The sequence below is a fragment of the Typopeltis vanoorti genome, chromosome 6, assembly GCF_054136105.1.
Source record: "Typopeltis vanoorti isolate ZY-2024b chromosome 6, IOZ_Tvanoo_1.0, whole genome shotgun sequence".
Lineage (NCBI taxonomy): Eukaryota > Metazoa > Arthropoda > Arachnida > Uropygi > Thelyphonidae > Typopeltis > Typopeltis vanoorti.
Genome location: NC_143554.1, coordinates 157,022,662 through 157,049,047, shown reverse-complemented (window position 1 = coordinate 157,049,047; position 26,386 = coordinate 157,022,662). Strand labels below are relative to the sequence as shown.

The 26,386-nt window shown below is 40.1% G+C and overlaps 2 non-coding genes across 2 annotated transcripts; one reads left to right on the top strand and one right to left on the bottom strand.

Moving 5' to 3' along the window:
• Window positions 1-2,621: 2,621 nt before the first annotated feature.
• TRNAI-UAU (transfer RNA isoleucine (anticodon UAU)) lies at window positions 2,622-2,713 on the top strand. Its single transcript is given in 2 exon segments — window positions 2,622-2,659; window positions 2,678-2,713. It is a non-coding gene; the product is annotated as a tRNA-Ile (tRNA).
• A 3,559-nt stretch (window positions 2,714-6,272) lies between these two features.
• On the bottom strand, window positions 6,273-6,344 carry TRNAC-GCA (transfer RNA cysteine (anticodon GCA)). Its single transcript has one exon. It is a non-coding gene; the product is annotated as a tRNA-Cys (tRNA).
• Window positions 6,345-26,386: the final 20,042 nt, after the last annotated feature.

Here is a 26,386-nt window from a genome sequence, read left to right as displayed (position 1 = left end):
ATGCGTGACAGCAACAGCTTCGCACAATCTGATCAAATATCGGCTTACATCGTCGTAAATTCTCATCAGTCGTAGTTACTCCACTCATTTGCACGCGCACCGTGGAACTCCCCATTAAGATGGACTGAAATTAATAATCAGCTTGTTCATTTTCAGTCGTGATTCTTGTCAACTGGATTCATATTTCGGTCGGCAACACTGCTCGGATTAGTGCTGTACTGAGTGCTTTTATTAGGTGCGAGATGCGATTAAAAGACCCAACAACATGTTCCAAAGGGTCATTCATTGCCGTCTCCTTGCATTTCTGGGCTGAAGCAGATTAGAAGATGCTTCGTGTGGTTGTTGTTGTTGTTGTTATCGCGGTTTCCTTGTGCTTCGTTCTGCTCAAAATAAAAGGGAACTGATATTGAGATCCTTTCGAAATCGCTCCGATTTCGGCCTTTCCCGTTATCACACACACGCACACACACACATTGATCGTATAAACTTTCCTGGTGAAAATGTGTGGAAAGAAATCAATGGACGCCATAGTGTGAGCAACAAATAGCTCACCTTAGCTGTTCGTTGCTCACAAACAGCTAAGGTGAGCAACGTATTGAAGTCCTAGACTGTTGTGAAGTAAAAGTCCGTTGACCTCACCCGACGCTCCAGTTCATCCCACACATGTTCAATATGGTTGAGATCCGGACTCTGTGAAGGCCAGTCAAGTGTGGTGACCTTCACCAACCACGAAGTTACGCTGCAGCACCTTATGACACCGTGCATTGTCTTGCCGAAAGAGACAATGTCAGTTCAGTAGAAACACCACAAAAATAGGAAGCATTGCGTCGTCCAGAATGTTCGGGTACCTTTCGGAGTTTCATGTTCGTGGCACCACAGACAGAGGCCTGAGACCAAACCAAGAACAACAGGGCCATGCATTCACTCCGCCTCCTCTGAATTTCATAACTGACGTCCTGCACTCTGGTAAGATATGTTCAGCGGGCATGCATCACACCCACACCAGTCCATTTGGTCGGTAGAGGGTGTAGCGTGACTCGTCGCTCCGTAACACAGCTTTCGACACGTTCTTTATACTTCCGAAGACGACGCTGCAAGTTTGTTCGGGTAATGAAGCCCTTGCATATTGCGGTCCTACTATGGAAGCCCAATGTTCTGAGCCTCGGTTCTGAATGTCTGTGTGCAGACTCGTGTTCTAGTTGATGCCCGAAACTCCACATTCAATGCGTCCGCCGAACAGTAGCGATTTTTACATTTCCTTCGTTGTGTACCACAGTCATGTTCGGTAAATTAATCTGTCGTTGTCGGTAAATGTGATCTGTGGGTGGCAGTTGGCTCCCTCAGCATCCATCTGAGTATTGTATCTCTGATTGAAATGGGATTGCCCAATTTGTCAAAAATTTGCAAAAGAGACAATTTGCCTGCAACATGTCATCCTAGGACATCGCCTCTTTTAAACTAACTCCATCAGTTCCTTTCTTGCAACAATTTTACCCGGAAACAGTTGCACTGACTTGGGAGCATCGTTTTGCTCCAATTGATTTCGTGTCTAAATTTATATCATCCACAAAAGAGTGACTCTTTACACGGCATGATGTGCCTTGTGCCCATGTGTTCGTTGACTTCTTTCTAAGCAGTGTATGTGTATAGCCGATGCCTAATATACCGTTAGTTGCGTGTTATTGGTTCATTCCGTTTATTAAAGGAATGTCTGATATTTTGTTAATGGGAATAATTCAGTTAATATGGGAATGATGGTAACCATTTCGAACAAGATTTATTTTGGATTTGAACCAGTATTTGATAATAAAATCAATTTATTGATTTTATATCGCAGTAATCGTGCTGTACTCGCACTGGCGAAAGGTTATTTGCAGACTTTTTGTACTTTTTGCTACATCGGGGAGGCTTAGAATATTTTTTCTGTTCTTATCAATTTTATATATTTGTACTTTTAATATATTTCTTATAATCTGCTCTAGAGACCAAAAGGGGGAAAATTTTCAATCCATTCCAGACTCTACATGTTTAATTAAATTAATCCGAAATTCCACGAAGGGATCAAAGCCACCCGATTAGATTGTAAAGAAGATAAAATCATCAAATTCCAAGAAGACGGAACGGCAGTCAGAGTATGTTTGCTGCATGAAATTGATGCCATACGTGTTTGAGGATGTCTTGAGAAAGAAGATGATTTTTCCCTTCCGCAGTGAAAGAACACCATTGTATTTGCTGCAGGAAGGAACTGGCAGGTTTTCTGAATTGTCTTCCCACCCACAAATTCAAATACCAATTAGTAGTGCAGTTCTACAGCATTTCATGGGTGGGATTGTAATTAAATTGTCTCAGTTTAAAAGAAAATCCCATTGTTACGATACTAGAATACTATGAGTACCCCCGTCAGTTTTTTAAGACTTTTCAAAAATTTAAGAAAAAATTCACAATTTTTGAAAAAACAATTAAAGAAAAAATCGTTTATTCTTAGCACTTTTAAGTAATCTACTATACTGAGATGGTTATGCTCTTGTCGTATCTATTCCGAGTACGTGGCAAATATTGTAAGTCTGCTCTTTCATTCAGAGGAAGCACACGATAATTTCTCAGATAAATGAAGGCAGCTCTCCCCAGTGGCGCAATTGGTTAGCGCGCGGTACTTATAAGACAGTACTTGTGAGTGATGCCGAGGTTGTGAGTTCGAGCCTCACCTGGGGAAGAATTTTCTTTTCCCATTAATAATCTCTTGCAGGGCTCGAAGGCGCTAACATCAGTTTAATTACATCAAGCCGGCACAAAATGAATATGCGCACGTGTGTGTCCAACTAACAACACGCTGAAATTGTGTGTTATTCAAGGTTAGAGCTACTGAAACTCGCTCGAAGTGGGAAGATGTGAAGAAGAAATAACAAGGAGAATTTGTTCTTTCCTTCTTTTTACGACAATTACGACTAACTAAAGGAATTTAGTTTCAACGGAATAAATATTCGTATTGAATGCCCTCTGGCGGTGAACACGTAGTTACACGTAAGAGTTTACAATTACTATCTTTCTTCTTTCCCCTAATTTATTAGCCACAGTGGATATCAAAGTGGAATAAATCAAACCGAAACGTCCTCTGATTCCAATTCGTGAACTGTGAATTTACATCAAACCTGTTATATCACTTTAAAGAGCAAAATAATTTTCTTATTATGCACTGAAATGTCCACCTACACCACAAGAGTGTAATAATCATAATCCATTTAATTCACGGTAGATGTTAAGATGACGAACACAAAGTCTAGATTTTACTGCATTTATTGTTATCCAATTACATCATCAAACTGACTTCGACTTACTAGCTAAAGCATTTTTAACCGACATAATTTTGTCTTTAGAATAAAACAAACTAATTATTTTGTTTTGAAATGAAATAATAAAATTCAAAAAAAATCGAAACAGTACAAACCTTCGAAGTTTTATCCGCTTTCTACTTGGCTCCCAGTTATATTAATGCGCTTGCATGATTAATACAAAGCCTTTCTATATTAGAGTACAACTTTCTTCATATTGTAAGAACTATCATATTGACAGGGTAAAACCAATTCCGTACAGTGACTAATACGATCTCTATTCTACATTGCTGGGAGGGTAAACACTTCCCCCACCGAAATTAAATAAAACTTGAAAAATTCACGTCCCAATGTTATTCCGGAATAACTCTTTTGCCGTTCAAACTTCGAAATCTTGCATCGCATGATTTCTTCCCGAAATATTTGAATTCGACCCCATTTCAAACAATCTTGATTTTCAACGTGCAATTTGCAACCAATCGTTTTTCATTCTGCATCTTGCACTCGAGGACCAATAGAAAATTAGAACTGTGTGTGTGTGTGTGGACACGGATTAAAAGAGGATAAATTTATTGATGTTCTCCTTGAATAATAATAATAATAAAATTATTTCGTAAAAGCGGCAGGATTAAGAGAAGCAATTCAGTGGATTAATGAAATATATAAAAACAGGATGTTGGACAGTTTCTGCTTATTGTTGTTAGAGAATTCCATGTTAGTGTATGAGTACCTGTGGAATTCCTTAAGAAAACAATTATATCGCGTATAAGATCGCCCAACCCTTCGTTTCCTTGATAAGCTCTGGGAAAGTTTCTTCGCGTTTTAAACGGGATTTGAATCCGGGATTTTCCCACCAGAGGGCATTCTCAATACCGGCTGAGCTGAATGTTCGGGTTGTATAAGAGAATGGAAAAGCAGACACCAAAGATTACAGAGGTTGGTGCGTTTCTTAAAAGAAAAATTCCACCCGCGGAAGAGAAAGCTGTTGGGTGTGGTCTTGGAGTGTCAGCATCCTCGAATATAAAGGAAGTTAACACCTTTCTTGCATGAAAGAAGACAGGACAGTGTTTTGGCAGAATAGCATTTCTCAAGGCTGTATTCACCCACTTGAAGAAAAGATGTGGAGACCGATGAAGGCAGAATTGGTTTTGTAGGGTCTTTTATGAACTCGCTAAAATTTATGCATTTATGAAGAAATGAAAATCTACGAATCGACTTCTTTAAACTAATTATGTAAAAAATGAAATTTTCTAAGCCACTCCAGACCTACAATGAAGTTTAAGTCGATACATGAACAGATACAAGTAGACCAGAGGTGAAGACGCTTCACGTGGAAAAATCGTTTGCTTATAATTCGATGAAGGACTGAACCAAAAGTATAAACTGTTGGGATCGTTTAATTGACGATAATTAGATTCTTATTAAAGCTGGCTTATGGTCTTTTATTATGTTAAACCGGGTTCGATTTCTTTATTCAATCAGAATTAGAAAAAGAAAATTCAAATACGACAATCAAATTCAATTTGGGAAACAATGAACCTCACCACAAATATGCATATTTTTTATGATATTTCGATTTCCTTAAAAATCATAATAGAAATCACTTATTGTGTTGTTTATACGCTACCGACCAAGACATCGATAAATGTCAAGGTTATCATGGATGCGAAGTGCATATTAAAATTGTAATACCATTCATATTACATTGAAATATATGATGGATCCGAAGCGTATGAGGATGCGTATTTGATCCATAATGGCCGGTAAGGTGGTTATAGGCCGGCAGTGAAACAGAAAATAGAATGAGAGAATCACAACCTGCAGTGTTAGGCTTGCTTTGTCTAAAGAAAACTCAGGTCGAAGTGCAGAACGTGAATTGGCTTGGTTGTGCAGTTCGGTTTTATGAGGGTCATTTGAAAGACTTTTTGAGGGTCGCTCGCAACACTCTCAGGTTTGAAATTTTACTCACATCAATGGGTAAAAAGCTTTTATTTTGGGTGCCTGCAGCACCGGGTTTCGGCCAGTGTGCGCTGGGATTTTTTTCTCGAAACTGAGGTTTTTTACCATTCGGAAATAGCAGAGAAACAACCGGTGAAGAGACAACGAAATCCAAGTATGTTTCCTGATGACTTCTAGATGTCTTGAAGTTAATGTCTAAGAAACGCGCAAAAAACCTCCAATTGGAACATTGAGAGTGTACGTTTGTAATGCGACATTCAGTTTCCAATTGAATTTTTGCTGGTAATTGCTGTTCCTTCCTCGTCGGTCTCCATCCATTCCAATGCTCCGTCATTCTTTGTGTCTGCTGCGCAGTAGCCCAGTGCCTATGGAAACACTCGGGTGATCCGTCCCTTCTAACCGTGATAAGAGGATATGGGAGTTTTCGTTAAACAAATCTGCCAAAAACGTACCTAATATATATTAGTAAAGGTAAAACGTACCTAATACAGACAAAAATACTTTATTCACCGGTAGATGGCACTAGAAGCAGATGAATAATAAAGGCATTCTCGTATGTACATGGAAGACTGAGTCGAACGGAGCTGACGGGTTGACGAGTTGTGTGTGGTCGAGGTGTTTCCGGGATTAACTTGAAATGTCACCCAATAATAATAATAATAGTAATAATAATAACAACAATAATAATACCTAGCTATTATGTAAGATAACTTTTAACTGCATACTTCACTTAAACATCTAAGTTATTCAAGGATATCCAACCAGTTATGCCATGAAGAAAACATGTTTTATTTTTTAAATTTTTTATTGAGAAGAATGGAAACGGGGGAAATTGATTCCAATCGCAATTAACTATCGTTTATAATTCTATTCATTGATTGCTATTATTGCATAAATTATTTTTTTAATATTTAAAACAACTTGTAGGAAAATAATCCCTTCCAATGTTTATAACAACGAAAGCAGAATGGGGAAAAAAATTCAAGGGGGCGCGCGGGATTGAACCGAGGACCTCTCGATCTGCAGTCGAATGCTCTACCACTGAGCTACACCCCCACTCGCATGACTACTTTCTAATAATTTCAATCTTACGTACAGAATAGCACCCCTTGTTCATTGCGTGCAGAAATATCAGTGAAAAGATTGCCACACTAAATTAACGGATTGGTAATATAACACACGGGAACAGAGGTGAAGGTAGGTGAACGAAGGTCAGTGGAATCAGGAACACTGTATAGCGAGGTCAGGTAGCTGTTTATCAAGAAACCCCCCTCTCTCCCTTTTATACAAACACCTAAGAAGGTTAAATCTCTGTTTGTACTCCGCAATGACAAACCCTGCACTGATAGGTGGTTTTAGCTGATTCGTTTGTTGAGACAAATTTTGTTATTATTTACATTTTGGAAGGTAAAAAAAAAAGAAAACTGAGTCAATAATGAGGCAATGAACTTGGTTACAGTTGTCTTTCCTCCCCCTTTTTTTTTTAGCTGGCTCTGATTGTTTGCATGCTCTTGTATTTATTTTTGCGAAAAAGCCAACTTAATTAATTCTCGGACAAGCAAAGCAAATTAATACGGAGAATTCACGATGAGCTGGCACGACTGTAATATGAGGAAAGAGAAAGCAATGCGGGGGGTGGAGACTTATGGAGAATGAAGAAACAGGTTGTGCGTTGGGGGGTGGGGATATCAATGCCAGCCGTGAAGTTTCTAAATTATAATCATAAACGGAAAAAGGAAATCAATAAAGAAAGTTGAATGCGAAATCCGAAACTGAATACTGATTAAGAATGTGTTTTTTATGTCGTCACGTTCTTGTTAGTTGGGGATATTTATTCGCGTGAGTTACTTAAGTGAGACTGTGAAGGAAGTCATCGGAAGGAATCGTGAAAAGTTTGAGGTGCTATGAAGATCTCTCAAGATATTACGTGAAGAATCCCACTCGTAATAATACTCCCGAATGGTTTTTAAATGTAAGAAACCTCAAGAAATTAAAAGAAAGAGAGGTGAGAAAGAACAACAAATATATTTCTTTCTTTTTCATTAAGATTCGATTCGGATATTAACCGCATATCCCGAACAATCCAGAAGGGTTATTGGCCTCTTCAAAAGGGTTTTTCAACGATCTTTGCAAGTTGCTGCAGTATCCAGGTATTTGCTTACGCTTGGAATCGCCGAACTTTATATAGTTTCTACTTTATATATATAGTTTCTACTATATTCGGCATGAAACTCTTTGAGTTTCTTATTCGGCTAAGAAACTATATGGGATGTAATATCCCTTAACTTGAACAAGTTATATGTCGCCTAATATGTCGCATTGAACAAGTTATATGTCGCCTTTGGCTCTTCATATATCTAATAATTTATTAGGACACCTCAACGCAATACTCATAGAAGGGGTGTAAGTTCTGCTCGCTACAAACTTGATATTAACTAGGTCAAGCTACTCACTGATGAGACCTCAAAAAGGGTTGAAACCGGTGAGGGCCATTACGAGTTCGCTCTCTTAAGGTTTTTACCTTAAGGGAGCAATTTGAGTCTCCGGGGAAGTGTTCTCCGGTACGGCCCGCTGAGGGGTTTTGTCGGTGAATGCTTTTCTTCGGAATTTGAGCGGTTCTGCTCGGTGGTGGCGGGTGGGTGGAAGGCCATCACTGGGTGGAGCCAACGCTGAGATGGACGGTCTTTCGCCCACGATTGAGTGGCCTAGGGATCGTCCGAATTTTTAGAGACGGCTTTACTTATTCATAAGGTCGAAACCGGTGAGGGCCATTATGAGTTCGCTCGCTTAAGGTTTTTGCCTTAAGGGAGCAATTTGAGTCTCCGTGGAAAGTGTTTTCTCCGGCACGGCCCGCTGAGGGGCTTTGTCAGTGAATGCTTTTCTTCGGAATTTGAGTGGTTCTGCTCGGTGGTGGCGTGTGGGTGGAAGGCCATCACTGAATGGAGCCAACGCTGAGAAGTTCTTCTTGGTGATGGGGTGAGCCTGTCATCGAGTGGAACAACGCTGAGTTGGGCCATCTTTCGGGATCGTCTTATTTTTAGAGCCCGCTTCACCTATACATAAGGTTGAACCGTTCTGGGTAGTGACCTTCTCTCATAATGTAGAACAGTAAAACAGTTCCTAGGAGCTGTTCACATTATGGGTAAATATCAAGAATAGTGATCGGAACTTGCTCCACCTTCGACACGAGTTGCCTCAGCTTGCACTACCTTAAGGGTCAGTTGCTGCAGTATCCAGGTATTTGCTTACGCTTGGAATCGCCGAACTTTATATAGTTGTTATATTCGGCATGAAACTCTTTGAGTTTCTTATTCGGCTAAGAAACTATATGGGATGTAATATCCCTTAACTTGAACAAATCTTTGCAAGATTTTTTTCTTCCAACTCTCAGAACTCATTAGAAGTTTCCGCACGAAGCTGCTTTGAAGTGGAATTAAAATCGAAGCAGCTAAGGCTATGAGGCCACTGGATTAATACCGTGTGTTAAGTGGGTGAGTGCTTCTGGCTGCCATGAGGGATGAAAATCGTACCACAAGCAGCGACAGTTTTTTAAGAATTTCTCTTTTAAGGACCCTTCAACCATCTTTTGAAAAATCTCTTGAAGGCTTTCCGAGTATCTTACACTACGTTTGAACAACGTCTTCTCAACGGCAGCGCAGAAGTCCTCCTCTCGACTGCCATTGCCGCAGCATTACCGAAGGATGGATTTGGATCATCATTCCAAATATAGTTTAGAGGGGAGTTTATAAAACACCGAAGTCTTAAGAAAAGGCTGGTTATACTTCACTAATTCCAGCCCTTCCCAAGGGCTTATGAGTTGTGGAAATACTTTCTGAAAATGAAAGCTGTGCCGAACAAAGCAGCCTTTTGCAGCTGCCCAATTTTTAATCCATCTAAGTCGAGTGCTTCTAGATGTTTTTTCAATGTTTTAGGGATGGCGCCTAAAGCACCTATTATTATGGGAACAACTTTCGTTTTCTTTTGCCAGATTCGTTCAATTTCGATTTGCAAATCGCGATATTTTGTAACTTTTTCATTTTCTTTGTCATCAATCCGACTGTCTCCTGGTACTACAATTTCGATAAACTGAACACCCTTGTTTTCACTTTTTTCAACCACTGTAATATCGGGTGTATTACATTCCAAGATTTTGTCAGTCTGAATTTTGAAATCCCAGAGTATTTTTGCTTTTTCATTCTCAACCACTTTCTGGTGAACTTTATGCTTCCAATAGTCGTTAGATACTTTAATCCCCTACTTTTTACATAAATGCCAGTGGATTATCTTAGCTACGTTATCATGTCTTTTACGGTACTGAATTTGTGCGATTTTGCTGCATCCACTTATAATGTGGTCTACCGTTTCTTCCTTTTCTTTGCACAATCTACATTTACTGTCTTCTTGAATTTGTTGTATTTTTGTCTTCATAACGTTGGTTTTAATGGCCTGTTCTTGTGCCGCAAAAATTACCGATTCTGTTTCTTTCTTTAGTGCTCCATTCCTCAATCACTGCCAGGTCAAGTTTCTGTCAGCGCTGTCCTCTATGCTGTGAAGGTATTTTCCATGCAATGCCTTATTTTTCTATCTCTCAGTTCTCACTTTTACTTGGTTGGTTTTGTATTCCAATTTTGTCTCCATGGGTTTAAATAAACCTTCCTTCCTTACCTCAATTAGAAATTTTTCTGTTGTTTGCTGCAGATAATCATTTAAATTTCGTTTTTCTTCTTCAATAATTTGCTTCACTTGTTATAATGGGGGGGGGGGGTGGGGGGGGGGGGGGGTGGGGGGGGGGGGGGGTGGGGGGGGGGGGGGGTGGGGGGGGGGGGGGGTGGGGGGGGGGGGGGGTGGGGGGGGGGGGGGGTGGGGGGGGGGGGGGGTGGGGGGGGGGGGGGGTGGGGGGGGGGGGGGGTGGGGGGGGGGGGGGGTGGGGGGGGGGGGGGGTGGGGGGGGGGGGGGGTGGGGGGGGGGGGGGGTGGGGGGGGGGGGGGGTGGGGGGGGGGGGGGGTGGGGGGGGGGGGGGGTGGGGGGGGGGGGGGGTGGGGGGGGGGGGGGGTGGGGGGGGGGGGGGGTGGGGGGGGGGGGGGGTGGGGGGGGGGGGGGGTGGGGGGGGGGGGGGGTGGGGGGGGGGGGGGGTGGGGGGGGGGGGGGGTGGGGGGGGGGGGGGGTGGGGGGGGGGGGGGGTGGGGGGGGGGGGGGGTGGGGGGGGGGGGGGGTGGGGGGGGGGGGGGGTGGGGGGGGGGGGGGGTGGGGGGGACGTCACTCACAATGACGTCAGGAAGCCACGCCCACTTTTCTTATCTTATCTTGATCTTGATCTGGTCAGAAGTGGCTCCCATACTACTATTGAGTATCGGGCTTTCATAAAATTCTTTGTAAAAGAAGGTTTAACGCTAAAAGAAATTCATTGGAAGTTTATAAATGTTTACAGCCATTCTTCTCCTTCATTTTCGACAATTAATAAATGGGCTGTTGAGTTTAAACGTGGCCGTACCAGCCTTGAAGATGAACCACGTGAAGGACGTCCAAAAAGTGTAATAACAAAAGAAATCATTGATGGAGTGCACGATATGGTATCGGATGACCGGCTGGTCAAAATGGATGAAATTGCTGAGACTATAGGCATTTCAAAAGAACTAGTAGGATATATTTCGCATGAAGAATTGCCAATGAAAATGCTTTGCACAAGATGGGTACGCGCTCGCTCACAGCAAATTAAAAACGTACTTGCATGAAAATCCCTAAACAACGTTTGGAGCGTTTTAACAAGAATCAAACTGACTGTGTGTTTGGTCGATTTATTGCTATGGATCAGACTTGGATTCAGCATTAGACACCAGAATCCAAACAGCAGTGAAAACAGTGTACAGAATTCGGTTGTTCAGCGCCAAAGAAACCAAAGTCGATTCCATCAGCAGGAAAGGTGATGGCATCGGTGTTTTGCGATGCTAAGGGCATTTTGTTTATTAATTATCTTGGAAAGGGTAAAGCAATAACCAGGGAATATTATTCCGATCTTCTAACCAGACTAGACGAAAAAATTCGTGAGAAAAGACCAGGTTTGTAGGAAAAAAAAATCATCTTTCATCAGGACAATGCACCAGCGACAAAGGTGTTTTCGCAATGGAAAAATTGAGGGATCTGCAGTATGAATTGTTGGACCATCCACCCTATTCCTCAGATTTGGCCCCCTCTGACTTCTATCTCTTCCCAAAAATAAAACTCTTCCTCGCTGGTCTGAAGAGGTGATTGCTGCTCTAGAGGGGTATTTGGCAGATCTTACGAAGTTTTCAGTGAGAACCCCTACAGGGACGGGATAATGGGGCTGGAGCATCGCTGGAATAAATGGATTAGTCGTGAAGCAGATTATGTTGAAAAATAAAAATAATTTTGAAATTATAAATTCGTTTTTTTTTATTGTTAGCTCGAGAACTTTTCAGACCACCCTCGTATATATAAACGCTTAAATCCACGTTTGCTCGAGAAGGGTACTGAAACTAAACCACGAAACCACGGCCACCTTCCTCAGATAAGCGCTGCAAGAGCTTCGAGGGAAATAGCAGAAATACTATCGAAACAAACAGACAAGTATATCAAAAAGAAAGTACTCGGTAACTTGTTCAGTGGATTTTTGTTGAGAAGTAAAACAACACAAATTTATATTATTAAAAATATCTGTTGTAAATTATATGTATTAAATACTTCATGTATAAAAATATTGAAAGAAAAATACAAAAGACAGAATGCAGAAAAATGGTGTATATTAATATAAAATCATTCCACGATTGCTATTATTACTGTTGAACTGCGAGTAGTATTGCTGCATTGTACGATGAATTGCACGCACATTCCTGCCAATATAAATACGATGGATAAATATTTAAGTAGTTTAGAAAAAGTAGTTTAAAAATGTGTAATTATATTTATAAAAAATAACGTACTCGGCATTTTGTACTGTACAGAATATAAAATAGTCACATGTCTCATTATATGTGAATACTCCGCATGATCATAAACCTTGTTATTGTCAGAAAAAATTTAATTAATTTAAAATGAATTGCTGCTTAATTTTTTTTATTCTTCCTCTGTACATATACGATCAGCGGAAAAGCGTTTATTAAAACGTTACTGAACCGTAAAAAAAAAAAGGGGGAACCTTCAGGTAAAGAAAATAATTCGCTGACACGAAGAGTGTACTTGACAAAAGCAACGAACCCTTACATGAAATCGTCTTTTATTGGCCCTCCCTCCCAATCCTCTTTCCAGAAGCGTCTCAGTTGCAACTCGTTTCCCGATTACCGTCGAGCCGCCCCGTCGTTCTCCATTCCTCCGTCCTGCGACAGGGTTATCCTTCTCTAGCTCCTCCTCTCTTTACTTAATGCCTCGGAGTCGTTTCTCTCGAGTGCCCTTGGCGATACACCAGCAACCTACGTTTCTCTTACGAATTGTCTCTCGGATTGCGCTCTAACCTTAACCGGCGCTTCGATGCAGTCTTCACTTCCGCACAATCTCCACGCGGATGTCCTTCCTCCGTAGCTCCGAATACGCGAATGCTACTAATCTTCGAGAAGCATTCGGAGAGAGCAACTTCATTCAGCGCGAGGCGTTTGCTTACATTCAAAGCTCAATTCGGAAATCTTTTTTCTAATTAAAATACCGAAACCACGAACGACGTATGTAAGCCTCGGTGAGGTTGTTATTATACCGTCAACGAGAACACGCAAATGATAAGATTTCCTTCTCTCTTTTGTATAGTTGGTTTGACTGTTGAGTGATTGTGACGTTTATTTCCCTTCTTCTGCATGAGCGATTATGACGTCATAATATTGTTCGACGCGCGCGTCGCTCATTTCTGAAACGATTGTTTGATACGTGGTGGCAAAATATTCACTTCAGAAGCACTTCGCACGAGACGTAAATAATTTTAACGCACAGTTTAGTGAATAGCGAAATTTATTATATTTTTAAAAATGCACGCACTTGTGCAGATAGTTTATCGTATTGATAACACATGTTTGAAGATCATTATTCGTCTTCTTTGAGTGCCATCTCGTATCGGAGGTCGGCGACCACCTTGGCAAATTTTGAGTGATCCTCAGCCACTCTGAACAGTCCCTCAAAGCTCATGCCAGTCCTGTCTGATGTCTGCCAGCCAAGATTTTCTTCGTCTTCCTTGTCCTCTTCTTCCATTTATCTCCCCTTTTATAATCAATTGAAGTATCTTGTATTTTTCATTACGAAGTAGGTGACTAAGGTATGCACTCCTTCTTTTTATGGTATCTAAAAGTTCACGTGATTTCCCCATTTGTTCCAGTACTTCCTGATTGGACGTTTTTGCTGTCCATGGGATTTTTAACATTCGTCTGTATAACGACATCTCGAGGCTTCACGTTTTTTAATTGATGTTGTATTCAAGGTCCAAATTTCTGCAGCGTACAGCAGTACAGACCATAAATAGCATTTAACTATGCGTATTCTAAGTTCTAAGTTTAATCTGCGGTTACACAGTGTTGATTTCATCAAGAGAAATATTTTTCTTGCCATTTCAATTCTAACTTTTATTTCCATTTCCGGATTGCAATCTTCATTTAACCAGCATCCGAGATATTTAAACTTTGCCACTCTTTCTATTTGTTTTCCACTTAAAGGAAGTGCTGAATTAAGAATTGGTTTCTTGCTTATGGCCATTAATTTAGTTTTGGTGATATTTATTCTTAATCCCGTTTTTTCACTTTCTTCATTCACTAGTTCCAGAGGATTTTGAAGATCCTGAATATTGTCAGCCAGGAGAGCTGTGTCATCAGCATATCAGATGTTACTGATGATGTCACCATTTACACTAATCCCTTCCTTTGTTCCTTCCAAGACTTTTTGAAATATTGCTTCTGAGCACATGTTAAAAAGAAGAGGTGACAGCACACATCCTTGCCTTACTCCTCGTTTGATGTTAATGGAGTCTGTAATAGTCATCAACTTGAACAGATGCCTTTTGGTTCCAATATACGTTTTAGATGATCCTGATGTCTTTACCATCTAATCCAATTCTTTTTAAGTGTACAATAATTTTAGCATGTTGGACTGTCAAATACTTTCTCGAAGTCGATGAAGCAAATGAATATTTCCTTGTTTTGGTCAATACATTTTAGGAATACGATCTGATAAGAGAAAAGAGCCTCTCTTGTTCCCAATCCGTTTCTAAAGCCAAATTGGGTATCACTGATGGTGTCTTCACATTTTATGTATATTCTTTTTTGAATTATTTTCAGAAACATTTTGAGAACGTGACTCATTAGGCTGATCATTCTATAGCATTACAAGTTTTCGCATTTGCTTTTTTAGGTAGCATGAACGAGTTTAATGAAATGTAACCCAAATTCCCCTGACGATGCAAGTCGGGGGAAGTAGCAAACGTTGTACAGAAAAGAGACTTTAAACGAGTTGAATGAAATACATATTTTGTATTTCATTCAACATATTTTGGATTGATTAATTAATTACATATTTTGGATGTTACCCGAATGTCATAATTCGTACGTATAAATAAACATCCGGAAAAAAACAGTTAAAGTTATCACTTTATTCGTCTTAGAACACTGCTGGTAGTTGGTGTTACGTTCCGTGCTCTGGCGCGGGTCATATCCAAGGCCTTCGGAAGTTCGGTTTTTAATGAAAGCAAACCAAACTTGGCTTAAGATTAAGCCTCGATTTTCAATGCACTGCACGGAGATCGTTAAATTTGCGAGGCTTCCTTGAAGGTTCTTGTAAAACAATTATGATGAGGCATTTGGTCTTGTTGGCCAACTACTTGATGGCTTGTGGCAGCTGCACAGGATACAAATCCTGATTCATGCTGTCTTCCTCTTCCTAGGTCGCTCACCTGTTCAGACATGCGGATCTCCTACTAACTTCCTGTGCGTCTTCCACGGCAAATAACACCAGAGCAACGAATGTGAACGACGCCTGGTTTATTCATGGGAGGATAAGGAGGTTTCGACGGTGTACGAATCTCGAGATTTTATGCAAAGGTTAAAAAGCCACTTTGATGTGGTACTCACTGAACAAGGAAGCCACTTGGCCGTAACACAATTCCTGTAAGGTAATCTTAAACTGTTGTTTTAAGTACTGGAGTTTTATGAAGCATTTTGTTGGTTGTCTTCGGTTCTTATTCATTGAGGGCGTAGTTAAGCCTCAGGTAGTGGAGTTCTAATTCCTATTAACTGACACATCCGAAATCTTATCTGGTCTGCCTCGCAATGTTTTCATCTTTTGGAATTAATGAAGGTATGAAAAGACGTAAAAGTCTTCCAGTCGCGGTAGGATTTCCGTATCTTCGTTTACTTCTACGAGGAACTGGAATTTTTTGCGATCTTCCAGTTCAACAACCCAGTCGTATGTATGACTGGGTTGTTGAACAAGAAATTCATCTTAAACTTATCTCGATGTACACGTATGTAACGCTGGTCTTTTTTGATCGAAGTGCTCGATTTGCTAAACAAGAAACGCATGCAGCACAATTTGTTGTTTATACGTGGGTGGTCTGAAACGTTTTCAGCCTCGACCATAGACGGCAACATTAGTGGCAAGATTTTCTTTTCCTAAGTTGGTACATCTGTCGTAAGCATCGATGTGAAATTGCAAGTCGCTCTGTGAAGTAGTTTGTTTTATACAGCTGTCTGAAGCAAAAGAGTTGCCTGTATCCCTTGAAATGGATAAAATTGAGGCTCGTGCGGTTATAAAATTATTTGCAAAAGAAGGTTTAACGGCAAAAGAAATTCATTCAAAGTTCATGCAGCTTTATGGAAACTCTTCTCCTTTGTTTTCGACAATTAAGAAATCGGTTGCAGAGTTTAAACATGGCCGGACCTGCCTTGAAAATGATCCACGTGAAGGACGTCCAAAACGTGTAACACCAGAAATCATTTCTGAGACTATAGCCATTTCAAAGGAACGTGTAGGATATATTTTGCATGAAGAATTGCAAATGAAAAAGCTTTGTGCAAGATGGGTGCCGCGTTTGCTCACAGCAGATCAAAAACGCACTTGCATGAAAATCTCTGAACAGTGCTTGGAGCGTTTTAACAAAAATAAAACTGATTTTGTGCGTCGATTTATTATTATGGATGAGACTTGGATTCTCCATTACACAAGAGAATCCAAACAGCAGTCAAAACAGTCCACAGAAGCCGGTTGTTCAGCGTTAGAGAAGACAAAGTCGGTTCCATCAGCGGGAAAGGTCATGGCATCTGTGTTTTGGGATGCTAAAGGCATTTTGTTTATTAATTATTTTGAAAAGAGAAAAACAGTAACCGAGGAATATTATCCCGATCTTTTAACCAGGCAAAACAAAATAATTTATGAGAAAAGATCCGGTCTGCAGAAGAAAACACTCCACAAAGGTGTTTTGACAATGGAAAAATTAAGGGATCTGCGCTATGAATTGTTGGAACATTCACCCTCTTCCCCAGATTTTGGTCCATCTGAATTATTTCTCTTTCCTAAACTAAAACTCTTCCTCGCTGGTCAGCGTTTTTCTTCGAATCAAGAGGTGATTACAGCTGTAGAGGGGTATTTTGCAGATCTGACTGAGAACCACTCCAGGGACGGGATAATCGTGCTGGAGCATCGCTGGAATAAATGTGTAAGTCTTAAGGGAGATTTTGTTGAAAAATAAAAATAATTTTGAAATTATAAATTTGTTTTTTCATTGTTAGGCCGAAAACGTTCCAGACTACCCTCGCACATCAAGATATATAAATGAAGGACGAATCGTCCAAGATTAGCAAAACGAGGAATCTTTTCATTGAACGTGCTTTTGAAAAAGTCGTAACACAATTTCTTGAATTAAGGTCCATTCAGTATTAGGAGAAAAGATGAAAATGATGAAACTCCGAAATTTTATACGAAACGTCCAAAGATCCTACCTTTCCTGCTCCTTTTGCGTACAAGTATTGAGTAAATTAGGAACGTTATTAAAGTTGCAGAATCAGTGACTTCCCATCCATTAGAACTTGCAGATGATCTCTTTTTGCTGGTAAAGCGATACTTCCAACTATGAAGTCGATCCTATTACTCTGACAGTGAAGAATCCTGGACCCAATCTTTATTTGGAATAGAGATTTGAAAGAAAAAGGGAGGAAGTCACTGATTCTACAGTTCTAAGACTTGACAGAATTATAATGGGAGAAAAAAAAGCTATTTACGACAACGAGATAACCCTTTTTTTACTTCATTTAAACAACTGGCTTCATTTAAAAAACTCCAGAAAATTTGCGTATTCTCAAAAATATATATGTCATTTTATTTGTCATAAAATGTCATACATTAGTTTGATAGAACACATGGGAAAGCTCGAAATAGTCATATCTGCTTCTGAATATTTGTATTAAGAGTCCTTTTAAGAAACTGGAAATGTGACGCCAATACTGGAGCTGTCTACACTAACTTACGGAACGATGCAATCCTGCCGTAACCGATCTCCGGATCCAAACACGCCGTCAGAATGAAATATTGCGAACTGTGATTCTTAGCTCCACTGAACCCTTTTCCAGTCATTTACAGTCCAGGAACGGTGTGAATGACACCAGGCCGAACGTCGTTTAGCGTTGAGGTTGTAGTGGTGATGTGTAGCTTGTTCGTAGCAGCTCTGTCGTGGTAACCTAAGGCACAACATTATGCAGACAGTTCTACTGCTGACAGATGACCCTGCAGCATTTTCCAGGTTGACTGTGAGATCCGCCGTTGGTGGGATGAAAGAACATTCCGAGACAGAGCTCATCGATCTCGGTCAGTGAGTGTTGGTAGCTTCCAAAGGCGTTTTCCTGCTGTGGTAGCAAATCAATTTTCCATCTACGAATGACATACGCAACGGTGAATTTCGTCATACTGATTGGTGACACCCAACTACCATCGCACGTCCGAAGTCTCATTTTAGCTGATTGTAGCATCTTGGCATCGAGTACAGTGCAAACAAGCAGCACATTCTACCTTTCATTGATAGAACATTTGCATGGCACGTAAGGTGCACAAATGCTTTTGTCAACTGAGTGTACGTGCAGCGCTGTTAAGTACAGATGCTGTAGCAGGATGATAATGAAAAAAACTTTGTCAATTTACTCCAACATGTGTTAATTTTTGCGAATTTGGGTTCAAGAATTCTTAAAATCCAGCTACCTCTTTCTGCCATTTCGTAATATTTTCCCATAATTTCACCTATTTGGAGATATTGAGAGCTCCCTTTCAATTTTCACTATGGCAGCGTTCAGAATTCAGAAAGCTTTTTTTGGGGGGGGGGGGGGATGAAGGAAAGTGGATGCATTGAAACGTGTTCATCTAAAAAATAGTCATCGACTGAATTCACGGGAATATTTCTCAAATGAATTTCAGTGTCAAAGAAATGGCTTCAGTTATAAACTTAATAGAAGTTTCATTTTGTACGTGGGCGGTTCAATAAGTAATAAGACTAATTTTACTGTGGCGAAACCACTCATCACAATATTAATTTCTGCGGAATAAAGAAATGTTGCTGTCTGTATTAACAAAAGAGGTTGATAGATGGCGTATACGGGCTGATGTGCCAGAGTGTCACGTAACTAAACGCAAGCTTGTTTCGGAGCGCCTTAGGCACGACCAGTCTTCGAAATGGAAGCGTCCTTGAAACAGCGTTATGCGATTTAATTTTGTGTGCGTTTGCAAAAATCGGCATCGGACACTTTCGATATGATACGCGAAGTTTTCCACGATGAAGCAATGTCGAGGGCAAGTGTTTTTCGCTGGCATAAAACTTTTAAGGAAGGAAGGCAAAATGTGGAAGATCTTGAACGCGAGGGAAGACCTTCAACGTCCATCACAGAGACAATGATCAACACAGCAGCGATTATCATCAAGCACGTCAAAAGGAAGCGTCCATTGCTGAAGAATGGCTTCTTATTGCACCACGATAATGCAAGGCCACATATTGCTGGTTGTGTAGTGGACGTTTTGCAGAAGAACAACACAGATATCCTACCACACCCTCCATACAGTCATGATCTCCCTCCGTGCGATTTCTGGCTGTTTCCTCAGCTCAAGAAACCACTAATAGGCCGCTATTTCGAAAGCAACAAAGCATGTGTAAAAGCTGCGGAGGCGGTTTTGAAAGAACTCACGAACTTTTCAAAAAACGGACTCTCACATGTGTTTAAGAAGTGGACGCAACGTTGGGACAAATGCATCGCGTCTCACGGTAGTTACTTCGAAAAAGACCATGTGAATGATGACGATTAAAGGTAATCTGTTTTCTGTATAAATATAGTCTTATTACTTATTGAACACCCTACGTATATTTTTCTTTTATGGCTTCATACGAGTGCTGATATTAGAAAAAAATAGTACGAAACAAAAAGTAAGTTATCATTAATGAGATGCCTTAATGATAACAGAGGAAAACGAACAACTTTCTGTTTTCACGTGGTTCGAGATCTGTGGATAGTTATTGTTCAGTCCGTTCTCCAAGTAACTTCGCAACTTCATTAATATGTTTATATTTCCTGAAACTTTATTTCCTGCATTACATGTTTGTCTTCTGCTTATGCTTATGATCAGAGAAATTCTCTCTCTCTCTCTCTCTCTCTCTCTCTCTCTCTCTCTCTCTCTCTCTCTGCTACTGAACTCTAAACAACATTTTTTAATGTCCCTCATTTGTCCGACCTCATCTTCACGAATCCCCCCGCGTTCCAACAGAAGGAAAAGTGTTAATTGAACTCACCCATGAATAATTTTTATCCCTAACTCGACTGCGATCTTCTTCAATTAAAAACGTTCGTTCTTTCGTGTTCTTAACCCAAACGAAAAAAAAAAAGAAGCATATTTTGAAGAAGAGGATGAGGGAATTCATAAGAGTTCAACTGCCGGAATGTTTTGCTTTTAAACGTACACCACAAGAACAGAAGGAACCATTGCAAATAATTATAAGAAATAAATATCGAAGAGTAATCTGAGAATAATATGAACTCAAAAATGTATTCGTTTTCAGAGATTTATTTAGCAATTTTCAACTTGGCAGCATTTCTTCCACTGTTCCTTAACCTTCTCCTTAATCATGAATTGTCCTTCAAATTCATCTTATTAAAAAAAAAAAATAAGCTAACGCCTTTTTAACCCCGCATAGGGAGTAGGCGAGGCCGTTTAAGCCCTATCTAACTTTTGGAGACTGAGTGGGCAGTTCAATCTCCACTGGTATAAATCAGAGATAGCTGACCCAAGGCTATCTATCACTAATTAAGCAGCACACAGTAAAGAGAGGCGGCTCAACAAGTGCCGCCATCTCGTGGTTCCTAACCCTAACACTTTTATTTAATGTCTGAAAATAGTGTGGGTTCTACGGTCGATTTTCTTGAGTTTACGGGACGAAAAACCCGAGTTTCCGGAAGAAAAAACCTGCTTGCCGGTGCAGAGATCGACAAGCTCGGGAACCGGTCGAAAAAAGGCTTAGAAAAATTTCTTCTAGTCGCCGACCAGATTGGAAATCAAGAAGACTTCCTTCGTGCGGTCAAGCGTCGTGGTGTGCAAACGCAACTCCACTGAGCTCCAGAGGCTTCTTATTATTATTATTATATTATAATGAGAATATAATAATATAATGTAATAAATTTATCAATTTATTAATTGATATAATATAATAATAATTATTATTATAATATTATATTATTATACTGTCCATGCGGTTAGCCCAGTGGCTGTGCGCTTCGCACCATATGCCTGGGAAAGGAGTGTCCTGGGTTCGATTCCCGTCGCTGACGTGAGGAGCTGCAGGATCTTTCTCAGCAATACCAAGTTAGCCGGTCTTGTTCGTAGACAGTAGGTTTCCCCCCAGTTTTATCCTGGGGTTGTTCATCCCGCAAAGCAGGCAAGCCGGCCTTGATAACGCAACACTACAGGACATAGGATACACCGGGGCGTAGGGCTGACCACCTTTATCCTGTGAAAGGTTTAGGTCCGTTGATTAATAATCCCCCCCTCGGCACCAATGGCCTCGCCTACTCCCCGTATACGGGAATAAAAAGGCGTTAGCTGATTTTTTTTTTTTTTACGATATTTTTTGTGATGTTCCGTCTTTTTAATTATTCTTTCCGCTTCAACATTCTCTGCACGTTTATAAAATAAACTTTTATTTTCGTGATCTTATAGAAAAAGAAAGAAAGAAAATATTTGCTATCTGACTACTTACAGGAAGCCAACGGATGTTACCGTTGAATCTGTCTTTCTATTATGCCTTTTTCTCTCCCTTAACATTTCCTTTTATTATTGATGGGATATTTCTCCAGAAATTAAAAACGACGATTGTGCAGTGGACTCTCAGATGCCTTCCTCAACCGAAATACGGAATCGCAAATGATTTCAATGTCAAATCGTATGGGCGAGTATCATCCGGACAAAGTTTGATTACAAAATGGCTTCAAAAGCCGGTGGGATTCTTCTCTAATTCAACTGATGTTGAAACTGTCACTCTCCTTCCTCTCCAATGATTTCACTTTGATCCTCGATTGATTTCCGGATAATAAGCCCAATCCCCCTTTTCCAATCAACTGAGCTTCCCTGAAATTTAACGATCAGAAAATATTATTCTGATATTTTCTTCATTCGTTCCACTGATTGATGTGCATCAACCGCCGTGAGATACTCTTCATAGAAATCGATGGATAATAAGATTAAGAAAGCAGAAGAAGACGAAGAATGAATGGAAATTAGAAACTCACTTGCAAACATTCTTCTCTCTTCCATCTCTTCAGGAATTCAAATCCATTGGATAAATAGTAGGAGTTGCTTGACTCCTACTAATTCCATTAGACTTTTCATAATTATATCTTAGCATATCCACCACATTTAACAGACCTGACAAAATTGGTCGTCGCCATGGTGCCCAAACACTTCATTTTAATTGCAAGTGATTCATCACTCCATCCCACACATTTCCAAGAGTCCATTGACCAGTCTCGCAGTGCATTGCACAACACCACTCTTACCATCCACGTGCTACGAGTGGTCACATGCAACAGCGGCCTGAACTGAAGACAATCCGAGATGCACGACAGGAAAATGATAAAGATTTAAACGGTCTTCTATCTTTTCCAAGTGAAAATGTGATGGTGGTGTCTGTAAGAGATTTTTAGGATTCCTTTCACAATCTCCTTTCACCTTTTATTTTTTATTCTGCAACTGAAAGAACTGATCGATGAATAATATCGCATCCAATGGCACTTTGCGGTGAGTTGGTTATCTCCAAATTTACGCATTCCTGCTGAGGAATTTGGAAATCGGGGGGGGGGGGGATATTTAATGTGAAATGCATCCCATACCTTGAAATAAAATTGCGTTTTGTTTTAAAGATAGAAATGTATCGAATTATTTAAAGCAAATTTATTAGGGTTAAACGTCAGAATTCAGGTTTTTTAAAAATATATAAATTTAATTTTAAAAAAAAATTAACTGAAGAAAATGTTTGTGGCCACAGCTCAGTCATCAGAATTCTGAAGCGTATTTGCACGAAATTTCTACTTTTGTTCATATTGTTTGCAAGGAGAGCATAACTGCACATTCTGTTAAACTAAACATTTATTTAACGCAATTCGTTTACAGCCCTTCATTATACATCGATTCTGATTTGTTATGACTGCCAATGTTTGGCTGTTGTTTCATAAGTAAGTCCGGAACCGTCTGAAGAAATGTTGTTAATGTCACTGAAGCGCTTCTCCCACACTAACCCTTTCAAATATTCGGCTACAAAATATCTCCTTGGATTAACAGAACTAAAGCAAAGTAAAACTGTTACATACATTACATAACATAACATCACTGACCAGAAGGGTGAAGCAAAATGCTTTTTATTCCCCGTTGTCTGATAGGGAGGACGAATTGAAGGAAAGATTTATGAGCTGAGAGTTCGCCCTGGGGGGGGGGCACGGAGATTAATCGTTATTGCTAGTATTTAGGATGGCTTTTGGCCTCTTGTTATTTGAAGAGGTCAGTTTCGTCATAGTTTGCTGTCTGTTTAGCTAGATCGTTGGGGTGTGTGTAGAGATCTTTGAGAAGAATTTTTCCGCTGTAGTTAGTAGGAAGGAGTAGATGTAAGGGATGTTTGTATCTCTATGCAGTTGGACGTTCCTTACAAACCACGGTGCATCCAGGATCATGCGCAAACACTTATTGTGCACTCTCTGTAGCCTGCGCATGTTGGTGTTGGATGTGTGGCTCCAGGCTGGAGATACATATGTCACTATGGGGCGGATCGTCAGCAGGTAGAGGAGTACTTTAATTCTGGTTTTTAGCTTGCTTTTTCCATTTATTAGAGGGCAAAGTTGTGCGACGATTTTAGATGCTTTCGCACATAAGGCTTTGATGTGTGGGTTGAACGTTAATCTTTTGCCTAGAATTACCCCAAGATATTTTGTTTCTGTTTGCCAGGGGATTTTGGTGTTGAATAGATAAAGGTCCCCCTTGGGAGTTGCCAATGTTCTGGTGAAAAGTATCGCTATACTCTTTTGGGGATTCGCTTGTAATCTCCATTTGGAGAACCACTGTTCTAGTTTTAGTAGGTTTTCTTGCAGTTTTTAGTGATGAGATGTGTTTGTAGAGATCTGGCAAGTACTGCTGTGTCATCCGCATAGAGTGCTAAGCTGGATGACATTGGGTTGTGCGGGATGTCTGCCATATATATCAAGAATAAGATCAGTGCCAGCAGGGAATCTTGGGGAACACCTACTGGTTGAGGGTTGTTGTTGCAGGTTTCGTGGAGTTTTAGTGCATATCTAACATGGCGGTGGATTTTAAAGACATGCTTGATATCCAAGTTGTCGTATGTAGGGCTACACTGTTTTTCTAGGTTCTTTGCTATCTCTTCAGCTTTCTCTGCGTCCGTGTGTACTAGGCCCCTGTCTGACTTGAGTGGGGGAAAAGGTTTGTTTTTGAGGCTTCTTAATATGTTCCAGATGGAGTGTTCGCCGTGTGAGATAGAAGCTAATTTGGCTTCCCATATTTCGTTCCTGTGAGCTTTAAGTGCTTCTCTAACTTCATTGTTCAGTTTGTTGAGGATCTTTTTGTCATGAGGTGTACGGGTGTTGTGGTACCTTTTCCTTGCTTTATTTTTGTCCCTAATTAAATCCACGATGTCTTCGGGTAGTTGGTTTGGCTTTAGAGTGGTTTTGGTAGAGGTGACAACCTTTATGGCTGTGTTGATTTGCTGAGTCAGCCTTTTGACAGCATTTTCAATTTCTTTTTTTATGGATCTGATGTGAGGGACAGGTCGAATGTGTTCCGATAGTACTTCTGCTAGTTTTTTCCATGAGATGAAGGAGTGTGTGTGTGTGTGGGGGGGGGGAAGCAGCAGTTGTTCTTGCTTTCCCAGCTGGAGCAGGATTGGATTGTGATCGGATGTCAGCTCGTTTAAAGAGTCTAGGCTATAGTGTAGCTTAATATTTTGTAGGATAGCAATGTCAAGTATGTCGGCTGTGCCATACATATTATGATGTGTTGGTTTTACGGGCCTTCAACCACTGCATAGTTTGAACTGGAGTAGCTGAAGAGGGTGTAGCCGTTTCTGTTGGTGGTTTTATTGTTCCATGGAGGGTGTTTCGCATTTAGGTAACCGGCAATGATGACTTGCTCTTTATTGCCAGGACGGCATTCAGATCTGAATGTAGTAGATTCTTTGATGGAGGGTTGTAAGCTGCATAAAGTGTTAGTTTCCCAGTTATGTTATACACGATATAAGTATATAGTGTATCTGTTAGATAATGTGGTATTTTACAATTAAGTATGGGAAAAATAGTTTCATGCAAAATTAAACTTAATAACATGCAATAATATATATATATATATATATATATATATATATTTATTTATTTATTTATTCACAATTAAAAATTTACATTTTACTTAATGAATACACTTTTGTGAGCTGCAGTTATTTAAGTTATTCATTTAAATAAGGTATTTCGTTCTCAAGCATTGCAGATTGCTAAATGACATTCAACAAAATCAGTCCGAAAAATCGCACGCAAAATGAAAGGAAAAATGAAAAATCAAGAATTGAATCCGTGGAATTAAAAGCCTTTCTGCAAAATATTTTGCGACAGGTTGGCTACAGCTGAGAGGCAGCTTCGTAACGGATATTAGTTTTAATAATTACATTAAAGTATTATGTAATAATCATTAGCATTAATTATTAAAATAGTTAAGTAAATAATGATCCGGGCGTTTTTCGTTACTTTTCAAGTATTTATTTATTTATTTTTCGGATCTAACATTTGAAACGTAGCAAGACGCGTCTTTTTGGATTTCAGCCGAATAAAAGTGGCGACTGATAATCTTATTTCATACCTTTGAAACTAAGTTAGAGCAAATCCAAAATTGGTCTCACAATGATTAGAAAAGTGGCAAAACTCACTTTCCGAATCCTTTCTCGCGGTGAACCAAATCTGCTTGAAAATTCCTGATGCTGTCCGGAAGAGGGCAGTTCGACTAATTAATGATCTCTCTCTCTCTCTCTCTCTCTCTCTCTCTCTCTCTCTCTCTCTCTCTCTCTATCTCTCTCAGTTAGCTAAAAATAATTTGTTTCAACATTCGGAACAACGCGGGCGAATCTTGCAGCTTCTTTAAATGCCTGTTTTTTCTTTTTTTTATTATTTTTCTTCCAACTGTAAAATGCGCGTCTCATCTTTGATCCACAGAAGTTATTTAAATTATTTTAATTGTACGAAAACAAGAATATAATTATGCACGTAAGCATCTTATTATTTTCCTTTTCTTTCTTTCTTTTCGTTACTTTTTGTTGTTGTTCGCCGTACGAGCACAAACAAAACCGACGCGTACATCAACAATCAGTCGTGAATTAAAAGTAGTGTAACAAGGCAGGTGCATTTGCAATCAGAAAAACAAGAGCATTTGATATTTTTTAATAATTCACAGTTGAAGAAATAATGCGAGTTGCAGCAGTCGATGACATCTGATCGACTCCTGCACCCCCTTTCTTAAATGTTGCTGTGGGGTATACCACTGACGCCACAGAAGACTGATCACCATTGGCTCAGACCACATTCCTCCTTTTCTCCAGATTAAACAAACTCCAG